The 16,816-nt window shown below is 38.2% G+C and overlaps 1 protein-coding gene across 2 annotated transcripts in view; it reads left to right on the forward strand.

Moving 5' to 3' along the window:
* Positions 1-1,013: 1,013 nt before the first annotated feature.
* SCN7A (sodium voltage-gated channel alpha subunit 7) overlaps positions 1,014-16,816 on the forward strand; it is an 86,011-nt gene continuing 70,208 nt past the window's right edge. Inside the window, exon 1 of one of the 2 annotated variants that reach the window (XM_004744002.3) lies at positions 1,014-1,450. The gene's annotated coding sequence lies outside the window, so the exon portion shown is untranslated. Of the gene's footprint in view, positions 1,451-1,531; positions 1,681-16,816 lie in introns of those variants that run through there. The other variant, XM_004744003.3, reaches the window with a different exon arrangement.

Genomic DNA, 16,816 nt, shown 5'->3' on the forward strand with positions numbered 1-16,816 from the left:
AGTGTATAACTTAAACAAATAAAATACATGTAACAAGGCCTTTTCTGTGAATCATGGATGAAACATGCAGCCCCTGACATGGTTTGCATAGAACTAGTATTAGTTTAGTTCCATTTTACCCTTCTGTGTCTCATGCCTTGGAATATACACTTAGCGTCTCTTAATAAATATACATGATTTCTTTTCCCTTTTCCTCATTTTTAAGTTATTTTTTCTTGGTGTTTGTGGAAATCTTTTTTTTTTCTTTTTTCTTTTAATTGTTATGTTCATTTAGCCAACATTTAGTACATGATTAGTTTTTTGATATAGTGTTCAACAATTCATTAGTTCACCATTTCCAAACAAGATAGGGTTATAAAATAAACGTTCTATGGTGTAGCAAAAGTTTCCAAACCCCCTTTGAGAAAGAAGGTCCTGCACCTCTTGATTCATCCATCCCCAAGCTTGATTGTTGCACACAGTATTTCCAAATATGCATGATTTTTCCTTTGGCCTTTGTATCTCAAGTCACCAGAGTGGGAGAGAAATCCAGAGTGAGGTTGTAATAGCTCCAACCCATTCTTTTCTTTTTATTTATTTATTTATTTATTTATTTTTAATTTTTTATTTTTTATAAACATATATTTTTATCCCCAGGGGTACAGGTCTGTGAAGAGCCATGCCCCACGTCCCTAAGCAATGTTCACATCTGACGGCTGCAGACTGTTAATTGCCCCCTGACAAGCTCTACTGGGGCAGTTAGGCAAGGGGAGAGAGAAAGCAACTGGAGGTGAAAACCTGAGTTTGCTGCCTTCTTCTCTTTCTCTCCCCTCCTCTCCCTACCCCTCTAAAACCCTTAGCTGCAATCCCCCCTTCCTCTTCTCTCCCTCTTTTCTTGCTCTCGCATCAGATCCCCCTCCTCACGGATCCCCTCGTCTCGCCCCCTCCCTACTCCCACAGCTGTGGGTAAGACGCACGCAGCAGCTGCGGTTGTGAGCTAAGCACTGGCGGCTGCGGGTCTCCTCTGCATCAACCCGCCCACGCCCGCCCGGTCTGGAGGGCGAAGTCGCGCACCGGCCTTGGGATGAGGGCGGGGGAGAGGGTGGAGTGGCTGGGAGATGAGAGGGTGGAGTGGGAAGGACGCAAGAAACAACATCTAGGCGGCAGGCGGGGCTCCACTGCGCATCTGGCCAGGAGTGGTCTCTGGGTCAGTGGCTGGGCAGCCACCCCAGAGACGCGTCTCTAGCTGGGAATTCAGTGGGGCCCATTCACCGCCGAGCCATCGTGGCCTGTAGCATCAGCTGGTGAGGGCAGACGCCAGCCTAGCAACACCGCCTAAGCAACCAGAACTCCTCAGAAGGCCGGAGGGATCTGGGAAGAAAAAGAAGCCCAGGAGGAGAAAAGGGCTCCAGGGAGTTCTGCTTCTCAGGGTTCCCTCAGGTACTGTTGGAGACCCGTCACGTGGTTGCAAGTAAGTGTCTTTTCTTGCTGTGTGCCCAGCCCCAGAATGGTGAGAGCCACCGCCTGCAGCCAGCCTTTCCCACCCACCCCCAGCCTGCCCCACCCCATACACACCCTTAAGGTCTTTAGCAGTAGATTCAAGATTCTGGACCTGAATTAAGAGAGCTACTGCAAAATCAGCATTGGTCTGCGGATGTTTACTCTGCACTGTGCCTGTGGTCAGTTTTCTCATCCCACCAGGTAAGCTTCTGAAGTCACGACGCTTTACACTAAGAGCAGAACGTAGAGTTTCTAATTTCTGGAAACCCTGCATGGCAATGACTTTAAGGTTACATGACACAATGATAGAATATAGGGGATAAAAGCTTACGCAGAATGGAGTATACTTTAAAGGAATCCTGTGTCTTATTTTAAATAACTTAGTGATTTTAAGATTGGTGCTTTTCATATGTGAATCAACGATATAAAATTAGGAACATAGATTAAAAAATTAAAAAAAAAAAGAGGCATAAATATGATGGAAAATGGTGTGCCCAGTTTAAAAGGCTGGGCATTTTGGTACTGTTTGGATCAACAGGTTTGTTTTTCTTTTTGTCTTGTTTAGCCTGTAAACTGCATACCTTCTGGAAGTTTTCTTCTAGCAGTGATGAGGCATTCATTGTGACTCTGGTTATATGTTGCCTCTATTACTTAGGATATTGGTCAAAGCAAGACAAATGATAAAAACATGTAGAATGACATACTGATATGCTCCCTTTATTAGTGGAAACGATGGAGTCAAATTTGGGTATTGGTCAGAAAATTCTCTTGAAATGAGAAGTTTGGGTGGTATTTTGTAGATACTTTTCTTCCTAACTATTGTTCAGTAGAGTGGTTTATGGCAAAATAGAAGGAATCTGGGCTCTATAATAAACAGAGCCTTGTGCACCACCATACTTGCTATTTTCCAGCTCTAATTAAAGTTTCTAAAATCCAGCCACTAATTTTACAAATCAAGAAGATAAGTCTCATAAGTAATTTTTAAGGCTACTTAGCTAATCAATGATGAGCTAAAAGTCCAATGAAGACTTGAGATTTAGAATGATATTTTTTTTCATTTTTTAAAAATGAGTCATTTAACTTTTGATTAAGCTTTATTCTTCTTATTTGTAAAAGACATCAAAAGCTTACATATTCTGGTAAGAACTGAATAACACAGATTACATGAAGGGTTTTGTGAATGTAATATCATGTGTAACTGTTGCTTATATAAGGAATTATTTCATGTTTTTATCCACTTCACTATTCTAGTTCTCATTTTACGTCTCTATAAAAACGAAAGGGGCTTTGACAGCCTCAGTACAATGCACTAAAGGAAAATATATTCAAATCTAGGTTCCGATCTCTTGGCATCTGTACAAAGTATATTCTAACCTGTGAGACTCCATCTTCACAAAATTGTGTGCCATGATTAACAATTCATATTTAAATACTTTTGAATATTCTCAAAATAAACTCTATCTTCTTCCTCTTTTTAGCTTTAAGTTTTATTTTAGAGTTACGGTCTTACTTTCTTGGGACCTTAAGTGTATTAGATATTGCTAAATTTATTTGGCCCATTAATTTATGTAGGAGAAGTGAAAGTTTATGTATACAATATTCTACTCTTAACTGCTGGGATTCATTATAATCCTGGCTTCAAGAAAGAGGTACTGTGAACCCCTTCTTTCCAATGATGTGTTTGAAAACAGTAGTAGAAAAACCTGAAATTGGATGTAGGCTCAACAAAAGGGACTTAAAGACCACTGATGACATAGGCCCCAAGACCTGCTGTTACTTAGAAGTCTCCACTAAGGAACAGAAGGTAGAGCCAAACACGTAGGAATTGGGCATTCTGTCTCATAGCCTCCTGTGGGAGAGGCTCTGGTAGGGTAGCTGATATACACTCCCACTAATTTTGCCCAGGCAAGATGAATATAGCTTTAAAGCACTCTGGGAATGAAACAGCAGTGTTTTGCTCAATATCTTACTTAGGGAAGAAGTATCCTAATACTTCTCAGTCCTAGATCTCTGTACCACAATGGGGCTACTCAGAGACTGACTGAAAACCCTATACCTAGCATCATCGACCCTCTCTTGAAAGCTTATGGTGGGGGCATTAGTATAAAACTTCATTTGGGAGACTCTGGTTCTCCTATTTTCAGTAACCAGTATCAATTTGGTCAGCCATTGGAGGATATCTGCAAGTGCCATCCATGTTGACTAGCTTTTGGCAATGTAATCATCCACTATCATATGAACTTGTACAGATCTCATTTTCCCTGAGTTGGCCCCTTTCTCTTCTTTTAGTGTGAGCTGAACAAGACCAGGCAAGTAAGTCGTCACCTCCACAATGCTGAAGGAGGAAACCTTTAAGGCTAAAAAGAAAGTTTTCATTTGAGGGCTTCTAGGGATGGTTTTCGGCTGGTCTGTATCTCTTGGCCCAGCCGTGATTATGATTTCCGTAGATTTGTTCATTCATTGTTATTTATAAATCAGACTTACTCTAGTTGTACTCCACGCCAGTGGGAGATCCCTCCTTCGTCTGGCAAATAGTTATCCCTCGTATATACATAGTATTCTGGACTGAAGTGACTCAGCTTATTGCTAGCTGAGGATAACTACTCTGTGTACAGTTGTGGACACCACAATCATTGTGGTGGCAGGCAGGTGCCAGACTGACTAGATGAACATCAAACAAAAGGTTAACCAAAATGCTGAAGCTAGCACCCTCACTGACACCACGCCCACAACCCTGGCCAGAGAAATTATGACTTTAAAAGTCTGAGATTAGGACAGAGTGTTTGGTTTTAAACTAGAACCAAAGGATTCTGATTTGGGGGCCACAGTACCTGGTTGAACATATGCTAGAGTGAGGCAACTGATCCACCAGTCTTTAATTCTCTGAATTCTCCCAGAGTTTGCAGGGTCCAAGCACCTGATTACAGGCTATAACTTTGTCTCTGGTCCGTATCTAGTCTCACCCTAACATGTTTCAAAGTCATTCTCCAATTTGAGAAGGAGTTGAGTATCTATGAGTTTGGTTCTCCGTTTGAAAAACTAGAGTAGTTTTGGGGTGAGAGTAGATCCTGGAAATGCAGACCAACTCTTTCAGAGTGATCACAAGCAGAGGCAAGTAGCCAGTTCTAAGAGGCCTCCAGGATTCCAGTAAATGTGCCAGTTTGGGAATTTTTAAAAGAATTTTGTATTCCATAGATCTGATTTTATCTAAAACGATATGCAAAAAGGCCTCAGGCTTGCTGGTGGGTATAGAAGTTACATGTATAACAATCTCTCCTTTGTATTATTCTAGCAGGGGCAAAAATTCATTCCTCCTTCCTGAGTTCTTAAATGGACTCTGGCCAGGTTCTTCTGGTCAAGGGTCTGACTGACTAGGGTCACAAGAACAGTTAGTTCTGTAAAGATTCTGGCTTTTCCCCAATATGCTTGCTTTGGTGGGCTGGACAGGCACAGCTTAGAAGTTGTTATTGTATCCATAGAAATAAGGGAACCATGCTAGTGAACCATGAGGTTGCTATAGAGAAGTTCAAGTGGGCTTAGTTAAAACTGAGGCAGCTTTCCTTCATGTTCCTGGAAGCATTCCCTGCCTGCATTGGTGGTCATAATGGCTCACTTCTGAGACTCCATCCTACACAGTGACTTACTGTCTTGCATCCACTCAGAGGCTTTCAAATATCCACTGAGCTTTCCATGGGCTAATTCTGGTAAGTGTATTTGAGACCAGATGCTAAGATTTTGTCACATGATACTTTTGTCCAGATTTCTTCTCTTCAGTATAAGATGTACCACTCTGAATGTGTATGACCTGCACTCCTCCTCCCTGGCAAGAAGATACTTGTAAAGATCTCAGCTCCTGGTTATTTTAATGAACCATTACTAGAATCTAAGTTTGCTAAATTGGCAGGGGAATTCAGTTTTCAGAAGAGATCTTTTTATTTAAGGGACAGTTGGGGCTTGTCTGTTGGGATTTTTGGTGGTACTCATTTATTTACAAGGGTGTTTTACTAGTTTTTTAATCCAGAAGAATTCCTGGATTATAATTCTTAGAGAATATAATCAAAACAAAATGGCAATGCCTACATATGTTTTTGAGAAAGTTACTTACTTACAATTTTTCTCTGCAGGATGATGTATTCTAGGAATACTTGACTGAAGTCAGAATATATGAAATATATGAAAATGTCATATATAAATATATGGTAGATTATGTTCAAATAGTATAGAAATATTAGCCAGAAGGTGACAAAATTCCCTGACAGTTTTTCCATCCCTCTCCATAGATGTAGCATCATCCTGCATGATGCTTCCTTCCTTCCAGAGGGGCATCATCATGCATGAACTAGCATATTTAACACTATGTATGCAGTTCTTATAAAATACGTTAGTCAAAGGTAAACAATGCAACCCAATTTCAACATTAGGTTTTCACTAATTTACTTTGGGAATCTTTCCATATGAGCACAGACATATATGACTCATTTTTCAGTATTACTAAATAGCATTCCGTGATAGCAAGATTTTGAAATTTATGGTATCAGTTCCTTAGGGTAGACTATTTGATTATTTCTAGTCTTTGGAACTGAAAGTGTGGTGTGACTAACATCTTGGCAAACATACTTTCTCAAACTTTAACAAGAATATTTATAGGACAACTTAATTGAGGGCCAATGAGTACCATGCAACTTTAATTTAGAAACTATTGCCAAACAGAAAAAATAATGCAAAAAAAAAACAGATATTATTTACCTTTCTAGCTGAACTTTGTGAGGGTGCCCATTGCTTCCATATCAAGGTTGCATCCATTGAGAAGAGTTTCAGTGATGTGTTCTAGAACTTTACAGTAAAAATAATTGACTATTTTAATCTTATCCATATATGTCAAAATTTCATGAGCTTCAGTCATCTTTCTTCATAGCTTTCTACTTCCTAAAAGACAGTGATACTATTTTTGTATCCTCCATAAGAAAAAAAAATCAATGCGTCTCATATCATTTGAGTCCTAAATTCTGGAGAAAAAAAAAAGGGGAGAGAGGGCTCTAAAGGAAAAGGCTCTACACCAGGGAATGTAGCTGTGAGTCATCACAGAACGTGGGAAGGATGAAATGTAAGCCATAATATATATAGGAAGTGCATTTAAGTGGTCTCAATGAACAAAAATGTCAATCTAAATTGGTCACTTCACTAAAGCTGGTATGCTTCCTACATTCTCAACACTATAGATTCAGTTTAATGATCACATTAACTCTGTCTCCTTCACTTATGCATGTAATACCTTCCAGTCTCAAGTTAATTTGTTTATCAGCCTTGTCATTACTGTCATTACTTTTTTTTTAAGTTATCTGAATGTCATTGGTACAATAAGCTTGATGCATTGTCCATGTCGAAACTAAGTGAGAAGTCTTTTTGCCCTCATCTCCTATTCCATATCCAAGTGAAATTGACATTTGGGGTATTATCCTGACTCTGTGGATCCACTGTCTTATTTTTATTTTTGTTTTATTTTTCTTAATTTATATTATCTTGCTATCTGATCTATACCCTTGTGAGCTACCATGAATCTTTTTAGTAAATACATTAGGAGAATAAATATATATTATCTGGTATACAGTGGAACATCTCATAATTCTCTTTGACAAAGCCACTCTAGCTCATCCTAGGATCAACTCCAGCTTCCCAGAAAGCAGAGAGTTTTCCATACAGCTATTAGATGGTGTGGTTCCCATTCCCTGAAGTGGGAAGAAAGTAAAGGAGTTGAGCATGCCCTGGGGCAGTCATTTCTTACATGTGTGGACTCTGTCTTCCCAGCCTGACTTCATTATTGGCAGGCTCTACTTTGGGAATCAAACTGAGGAATAGGGGAGGAGAGTGAGAGGAAAAACACTGACTTCTGGAATCATCTTTTTTACCTGTCCTTCATTATCTCTAAGAAGATGCAGCTGTAGTTGCCGATACAGAATTCTATCCACGTAGTCTCTTCCCTTGGAACTCAGGTAAAGAGATGGAACATTGGTTCTCTGCTTGGATGGCTGTGTCATTCGTCATCCCACTAAAGATGATTTTGAAAAGGAAAAAGAATGCTATTAATAATTAGTTCTTGGGGCACCAGGGTGGCTCAGTGGGTTAAGCCTCTGCCTTCTCCTTAGGTCATGATCTCAGGGTCCTGGGATCGAGCCCCGCATCGGGCTCTCTGCTCAGTGGGGAGCCTGCTTCCCCCCCTCTCTCTACCTGCCTCTCTGCATACTTGTGATCTCTCTCTCTGTCAAATAAATAAATAAAATCTTAAAAAAAAATTAGTTCTCAACAATAGACATAAATCCAAACTGTCCTCCAAAACTGTGACTTTTGGCCATGCTACTTAAATATGAGATTAGATGTACTGGAAACAAGAGGAAGAGTAGAAGGAAAAAGATTCATTATCTTGGAAGGAACTGGAAGCAATAGGATAAGGTAGATGTCCCAGTTGCATTTCTTTGTTTTTAAACATTAGAGGTATTTTGCAGCAGGACCTCTGTGGCAAAATGGCTACATCTGGTAAGATCATTGCCAACTAAACACGCAGAGAATGAGAACTGTTTTAGAGCTGAGGAGTAAATAAATAAATACATAAAAAGTACCTAAAGAGGTGAAAAACACATGAATCATCTGGAGGAGTTATGTTCCTAAGCAGGTATTTGCCTTAGCAATTCTGGTATAGCTTTATCTCTTATAGTTAGGAGCTCAGACAAGAAAAAACAACAATTCCCCCAAATGTAATGATGTCTCTGCTTTCTTTATAAATGAGGATGGATGGAGCCTGGCTATTAGCCAAAAGAATCTGTCTAGCAAGCTGCATTAGATTTATCTCAAGAGGCCCAAGCTCAAGATATTCTGAAATTATCTGTGTGGCTTGGGCTGCTGCTTTCTAGATTTTCAATATTAGCACCAGGAGACTTCTAACTTGCAGTCGAGAGCTGGTATAATTCAAATCCACTGTGAAGAGGATTTTCTTTCCATACAGCTATCCGTACCACCATCCTCTCACCTTCTCTGTACTATCAGAGGCCCCAGGATTGACATCTAGTCAGCTGCTCACATTATGCTACATTGTTCAAGTCTTGTGCCCATCTCAAGTTAAGCCAGAGCCAAACTAGGTGCTAGAGGTCTATGGTTGTCTTTATGTGACAACTGGCTCTGAACACTTCTATCTGGTCATAGATTTCAGGCAGTCTGTGGATCTCTGAGTTTAGTTCTACTACTCAAAGGTGGGCAAAAATGAAGGTTCAAGGAACTCTAACAGTGTCAGTGCAGATTAAGAGGATGCTTAGGGAGGTCAGCTTGTTGTGAATGTCCCCAAAAGCTCCAGGGAGAGTGCCAGTTTGGTTTTTTTCAAACAGACACTCGGGTCAGGTCTTACAAATCAGAGGAGCCAGTTGCATTAAGTACTTCAGGATTGAAGGCAAATTGTAGAATCTGGTTGCCTGACAGAGGCCCTTTGCATTCCTCTGAGAAGAAACAAAGGGTACTTTTCTCTCAATTGTTGAACCCTAACATGGCCTCTGGTCAAAAATTTTTGGTCAAGGATCTGACAGATTAAGTTCACTGTGAATATAATTCTAGGAAGATCCTGGCTCCTTTACAACTTGCTCATTTTTGGGGGTAACAAGGGATAATTCAGAAATTCCAGAGGTCAATTTCACAAAGCAATAGAAATTTTGAGAACATCTGGAGAAATTTGGGACATCAAGTGATTTGGAATGCTGGGTTAGACTCCCTTCACAGACTGATTGGTAGGGATCAAAACCTTCATTGTCTTGGGAGATTCGAGTAGGAATATTTCAGACAGAATCAACTTTACTTTTGTGTTCCTGGCAACCTCACTTCCTATTGTCTTCATCACTTTTATGTATAGTGAAAGTCCTTAGTGAGGCAGGAGACCCTCACTGAGATCCTGTTCCCAGTCAACTGCATCCACAGTAGTGGATGCAACTGCAACACAGTGGTGTTTCAACTGCCACAAAGTTTTCCTTCTGTTCACCTTTCTTCCTAAATTTGCAATCTGATACAAAAAGAGAGACTTTGCTATCTGACCCTGCTTATGGACTTCTAATTCTATTGGGTATATTGACTATGTCATTCTGATGCTTAATGTCTTAGACTGCTCCTCTCCCAAGAAGAGAGACATTAATAGTTCTGATTATTGGAAATTTGACATTTTGGAGATGACTTTAATTCCAGTCTTTGTTGCTCTTGAAGCTTAGTTTTCAGAGATGACCAAGATGATGTGGTTCTTATTTGCTTACAAGTCTGTCTCCCATTGTCCTTAAATTCAGTGACTGTATTTTATTAATATTTCCAGCACTTCTGTCTGGCACAGTGCTTGGCACCTAGTAAGTATATATTCCACAATGATTGCTAAATAAATTATGTCAAAAGCAAACACTGTGGTTAAATTTACTGTCATAAATGACATATCAAGGGGCACCTGGGTGGCTCAGTGGGTTAAAGTCTCTGCCTTCGGCTCCGGTCATGATCCCGGGGTCCTGGGATTGAGCCCCACATTGGGCTCTCTGCTCAGCAGGGAGCCTGCTTTCCTTCCTCTCTCTCTGCCTGCCTCTCTGCCTACTTGTGATCTGTGTCTGTTAAATAAATAAATAAAATCTAATAAATAAATAAATAAATAAACAAATAAATGACATATCAAAATGTGAGTGTTGGATCCATGGTCAAAGGAGTGAGCCTGATACAAAGTGAAGGTCAAGCAAAGCTTTATTTCACACCAAGCATCGAGAATCAGACTGACCGGCCAGGCCCGTCTCTTGCAAAGAGGCCGCCCCGCCCAGCCTCACAGACTAACTTTTATAGAGTAAAGGGCATGTGGTTGAGCCTGGCTACACACAGGTGGCCAACTGAATTACAATTCACCCTATAGTAGCTATTTGAACTAGCCTATCACTCAGGTCAGAATTGGCGCCTAAAAGGCAGGGTCCACATTCTTGGGTGGTTAGGGAGGTGCTTCCCTGATTGGATGTCTCCACCTGGCTTGACTCATCCTTGTATTCTGGGCCCTGTTACCTCCCTCTGACCTGACACTCCTGGTATATGGGCTCTGTTATCAGGGGCTGGTTGGTCAGTCATATTTTACTGGTTTCCCAGACTTGTTTCTAAGTAAATTCCTCTGGGGGGACGGGGCAGGGTCAATCTAAGTTTACTACATAAACAACAAAATGGCCTGCTCTGGCTAAGTAGGCCCTTACAGTGAGAACAGTTTTTTAAAGAAAAATTGAAGCTCAATTTTCAAATATATCTATAATTAAAATGTTAAACTATAGAACTATAATAAAAATGTGATTTTTATAATAAAAAATAAAAATAATTTAAAAATTCATAATAAAATTATAAAATTATAACTATATATCATGTACATTATATTATATAATATTTTATATATTATATTATAAGATCATAATAAAAATTTAAAAATAAAATAAAAAATTTAAAAACTTAAAAAATTTAAAAATAATAGTTCTTTCTGCAATGTAACCTATCCCAATAATCTGCTCCAAGGGGTCTGAGAGGGGTTAGGACAAGGGAACTAAGGAGGGATAAAAGGTAACAAAATCTGAAGCCACCAAAAGCCCAGAACTAAGATCCAAAGTGGGTCAGTACTAGATCAAACACACATATTGAGGAGCCTTGGCTAAAAAGGATCAGACACACATATTGAGGAGCCTTGAACTCTGGGCAGAACATAATTACAGAGAATGTAAAGATCAGAGCCATAAAATCAAAAGCCATTTAAGTCAAGAAAGAGTAAACAATTCCAGGGCCAAGAAAAATAGTTGGCATTAAACAAAGTGGTCACTAACTGGAGTGAAAAGATGGAGATACACAAAGAATCCAGAAATATGAATTATACAGTAAATGGAATGAAGCCTGAACCAGTTTTGGAGACTGGAGCTTGTATGCTTACTGGACTAGATGGCTATTTATGTTATGTTAAGTCTCTCCAGCCAGCTGCCTTCCAGTCAGTCTACCTACATAGAAATAGTTATACCACTAAGACATTAAGTCACTGGGTAATAACTGTGACATACTTTAGATTATTCTTATAATAAAAAGAAACACCATCAGCTTCTTCTAAAGCTTAGTGGAATCTAGGAATCTTAAGGGACGTGTGTTCTGCCTTATTTATCCAAGAGTCAACCTTCATCAATCTCAATCCTTCTAGCTATATCTCAGGATAAGAAAACAACACTTAGGATAAGGAAGAGGGAGAAGTTTTAGAAGAGCCAGAACTTTAAAGTTTGGTTGATTTTTTCCCCCCATTGGAAATCTTGGACTGCCAAGATTGCTGGAGGCAATTATTAGAAGAAGAAGCAGATAGAAGCAAGTAACTTGTAGCAGAAGGAATAAAATCTAGAAGTCTGATGATAAAAGAGATATAAATAAGTAAAGCAGAAGAAAATGTAAGAAGCAGAACTCTTTGAGTTTTAAAAATTATTTAAGGATGTCACAGTATTGCTTAGTATTCCTCAGGGTGCCTGGGTGGCTCAGTTATTAACTGTCTACCTTTGGTGCTGGGATCCAGCCTTGGGTCATTGGACTCCCTGCTCAGTGAGGAGCCTGCTTTTCCCTCTCCCTCTGCTTGTGTTCCCTCTCTTGCTGTCTCTATGTCAAACAAATAAAAATCTTAAAGAAAAAAAGGATGTCATAGTATTGCAGTTACTATAATTGAATATTATTACTTTGATTTATCAGTAAGAAATTAAATAAGGGACACCTGGGTAGCAGTCAGTTAAGCAGCTGACTCTTGGTTTTAGCTCAGGTCATGATCTCAGAGTCATGAGATGCCTCTGGATGCGTCATGGATGCATCTGCATCAAGCTCCGTGCTCAGTGCAGAGTCTACTTGAGATTCTGCCACACCTGCTAAAATAATTAAATCTTAAAAAAAAGAGAAATTAAATAACATTCTGCCTATTCTTTTTATAAATTCCATGAAATAATACAATAATTTCAATTAAAAAGGTGGTTAACCATAAAAATACCATGCTTTAAAGGATTCAATAGTAAAAGCTAGTATTTATTGTGTAGTAACCAGCAGACACTGTTCTAGGTGCTTTATATTTATTAACTCTTTCAATGCTCACATTCCCTTTCTTATTCCCACTTCCTATTCATGTTTATGTTTGAGGAAACTGAGGAATGGAGAGGTTAAGTATTTTGCTTAAGGTCATAGTTAGAAAGTGTTAAAGCCCAGGTTTGAATCCAGATAATCTAGCTCTAGAACCAAACATTTTTCCAAATTTTTATTAAATTTTTATTAATATTTTAAACTTACAGAAAAATTTTCAGACCTGTGTAATGAACACCCATACACTCAGAACCTAGAGTCTTCAATTATCATTTTATAATATTTAATTTATCATTATCTATCTATGCACTACTCAAACCATCTGTCCACTCTTTATATTTCCATATTGCTTTTCAAAATAAGTTGCAAACACCATCAGACCTCACAATAAACACTAAATATAATTCATATATTTAAGTAGAATTCAGTATTTGTTTATAGACTTTTTTATTTTCTCATTTTTATTTATTTATTTGGGGAGCAGGGGGCAACTAAGAATTTTAAGCAGGCTTCATGTTTAGCGCAGAGCCCAGTACAGGGCTGAAACCACGACCTGAGCTGAAATCAAAAGTCGGACACTTAACTGACTGAGCCACTCTGTTTATGGGCTTTTTAAAGGTAAAAAAAAGTTAAATGTACAAACTTGAAGTGTATCGTTTGGCCAGTGTTCACCAACATGTATAGCCTTGTGCTCTGAAGTCCTAATAGGCTGTTGAACATCATTTTCACCCTAGAAAGTTGTATCATCCCTCCTACTCAATTCCTGTTCCACACCTAGAGATTAGTTTGTCTGTTCTAACACTTCATATAAAGTGGATCGTATAGTCTTCTTTAACTCAGTGTAATGTTTGTCTATCATTACTTCATTTGTTTTTATTGCTGGGATTGTGTTCTATTATATAAGAGTCCACAGTTTTTATTTTTCTGTCTGTTTTCTTCATGGACAACTGAGCTGTCTCCTTTTTTTGGGTAATTATACTTTATATTTTTTATGTTTTTCCACATATTTACCAAATCTCTTACTCTTCATTTCTTCTTGAAACTCTAAATTTCCAGCTAAAACATCTAAAAATATCTTTGTGTTTTTTCTTGGAAGATACTTTTGCTTTATGTGGAATTCTAGATTTACCTTTTTTTTCTTCCAACACTTTAAAGCATTATTACACAGTCTTCTGGTTTCTGTATTTTTGTGATGAGAAGCCAGTAATCATCTTATTATTGTTTCCTAACATATGCCACTTTTCTTTAAGTGCTTTCAGTATTTTGAATGATATCTCTTATTTTTTATCCATGTAATTGTTTTGTGATTTATTTTTTATCCATGTGATTTAAAACAGTAAAACACTTATTAGTAGTGATACATAAATCACTTGCTTTATAAACTTTTTGAAATCATAAATGTTAAATGATAGGTAGGTGCTTTTCAATGGACTGTCCTTAATATCATTCTATAAAGATATAAAGAAATTCTATAAAAAATTTTACATTTGCAAGGACACATAATTTTTTGATATATAAATTTCAACTCTTTATATATCTATAAAACTATATAACCATATTTGGTATATATATGTATATTAATATATACACATATATTTATGTATGTATATAAAATAGTATACACATACATATATAGTCTAATAATATACACATACATATATGGTCTAATTATCTTTATTAAGCTCCAGATCCAAATTCCTAATTAATATCTGAATTTTATTTTAAAATATTTTATTTATTTATTTCTCATAGAGAGAGAAGCGAGAGCAAGCACAGGCAGACAGACTGGCAGGCAGAGGCAGAGGGAGAAGCAGGCCCCCGCCAAGCAAGGAGCCTGATATGGGACTCGATCCCAGGACGCTGGGATCATGACCTGAGCCGAAGGCAGCCGCTTAACCAACTGAGCCACCCAGGCATTTTGATTTTGGATAGTTCAGATACACCTCAAACCCCCAAAATACAAAACATTACCTCATCTTTCCCTAATCTAAACTGATACTTCTTCCATATTCCATACACTTTATATGGTATAGCAGTCAATCATATGATCCAGATGTGTGTGTGTGCGTGTGTGTATGAACATATTTTAGTAGACGCACCTGATATCAGGATATCATGACTGCTTTATTCTTAGCTATAAAAATACTACTCTGAGCAGTCTCATGAATAGAAATTCGTTTGAGGTATACCAATGAGGTAATTTTCTTTTTTTAAATACATTCTTTTTTAAAATACATTCTCTTCTTTTTCAAAATACATTCTCTAGAGTTCTCTCTAGAGAACCGCTTTATTTATTTATTTATTTATTCGTTTGTTTATTTATTTATTTATTTGTTAGAGGGAGAGCACAAGAAGGGGGGAGCAACAGGCAAAGGGAGAAGCAGACTCCCTGCTGAGGAAGGAGGCTGATGCGAGACTGATCCCAGGACCCGGGGATCATGGCCTGAGCTAAAGGCAGGTGCTTAACTGGCTGAGCCACCCAGATATCACCCAATGAAGTAAATTTCTATTACTCAATTTCTGTTACTCAAATTGCTGGGATAAAGTATATACATTTTAATTTAGATAATTAGTTCTAGATCTCCTTCCAGAAAAGTTGTATTATTAACACTACCAAAAAAAAAAAAGTTTATTGGAGTGCTTATTTCCTCAAATGCTAGCCAGTAGTTTGCTTCATTAAATTAGGACTTCCTTTTTAAATTATTATAAATATGTTCATTTAAGTTTTCTTTTTATAACTTGGATGTTTCGTTTTTTTAAATTTATTTTTCATTTAAATCACCAAACATCTAAGGTTTTTTTTTTTTGTTGTTGTTGTTGTTATGAATCTTGGAACACTGAAAAAAATAAAATTAAGGTGTTAAAAATAATTTTAAAACATTTTTAAAAAGGAGTATATGGAACAAGGATAATGGGCACTGCCCAATTCTGAACCTCCACAAATATACTCCATAAATAATACAGGACAAAAAGAAAAACATAACTATATAAAACCCACACAATCATCATTAACTAGAAAGCAGAGAATGATTGAACTTCAAAATGCTTGTTAAAAAAACCAGATTCATTTGCACACTCTTTCATGCTCCAAAAACTTTAGGGAAAATAATTTCTAAAGTTATTTAAAATGACTAACAGAGGGCGCCTGGGTGGCTCAGTGGGTTAAGCCACTGCCTTCGGCTCAGGTCATGATCTCAGGGTCCTGGGATCAAGTCCCGCATCGGGCTCTCTGCTCAGCAGGGAGCCTGCTTCCTCCTCTCTCTCTCTCTGCCTGCCTCTCTGCCTACTTGTGATCTCTCTCTGTCAAATAAATAAATAAAATCTTTAAAAAAAAAATGACTAACAGAGAAAATGCTCACCTGAATTGTGAAAATAATGGGTGGGGGGAGCATTTTCCATCTGGGTATCTGCAAAAGAAAATAGGGGGAGGGGGCATAGGCAGTGTCCTAAGTCATAGTCAAGATCACAGCCAACAACTGGCAGAAGCAGTCCAGTGAGCATCATAATAGCTCTGCTGAGATCATCAAAAGTATAGCACTGGCCACTGCTACTGCCTCTGTTGCTACTATCGCTCCCAAAACTGCTGAAAGTTTCTGCTGAAGCTTCTTTCTCTCTTGCCAAAAAAAGGGATTCTCCACTGCCTCTCTTACTTTGTGTCATTAAATCAAAATTAGAAATCTTGAGCTGATGCAGTTGGTTTGCTTGGAAAGGTCATGTTGTCACTCCTTAGACTCATGAGACCCTGGAAAATCGTTATCTACATTAGCTTTCCTTTTCACTTCTTTTGCGGGAGGACTCCCACCATGATTCATACAATGACAAATTTTCTAAATCATGTTAGGCAGCAACACCTCCTCCCCTCCAAACTAATGTCTACTATGCTAGCTCACCTTCAATTTTACAAAAACTTCCAAAATATTTGAGTTTGACAACATTTACAACAAAGAAAATTTCCAGACAATTCCACATGACATCAACCTGTCAGTTATTCAGTGAAACTGAAACCTAGGGTTTTTGGATATCTCTAAGGTAGCTATACTAAGGTAGCAATTGTTTACACTTGTCTGAAAACTTATAGTTTATAAACACTTTTGTGGTATAGTTTAAAGATACCTAAATTTAGATTTAGAAACACCTGAGTTAGCATCTCAGTGATAACTCAGTGAGTTAGCATACAGTGATGGAGATATCATGAAACTCATCAATCCCTGTTCCCTCACAGGGA

This window comes from Mustela putorius, unplaced genomic scaffold (assembly GCF_011764305.1).
Source record: "Mustela putorius furo isolate JIRA1106 unplaced genomic scaffold, ASM1176430v1.1 tig00003869_pilon_pilon_pilon, whole genome shotgun sequence".
Classification (NCBI taxonomy): Eukaryota; Metazoa; Chordata; class Mammalia; order Carnivora; family Mustelidae; genus Mustela; species Mustela putorius.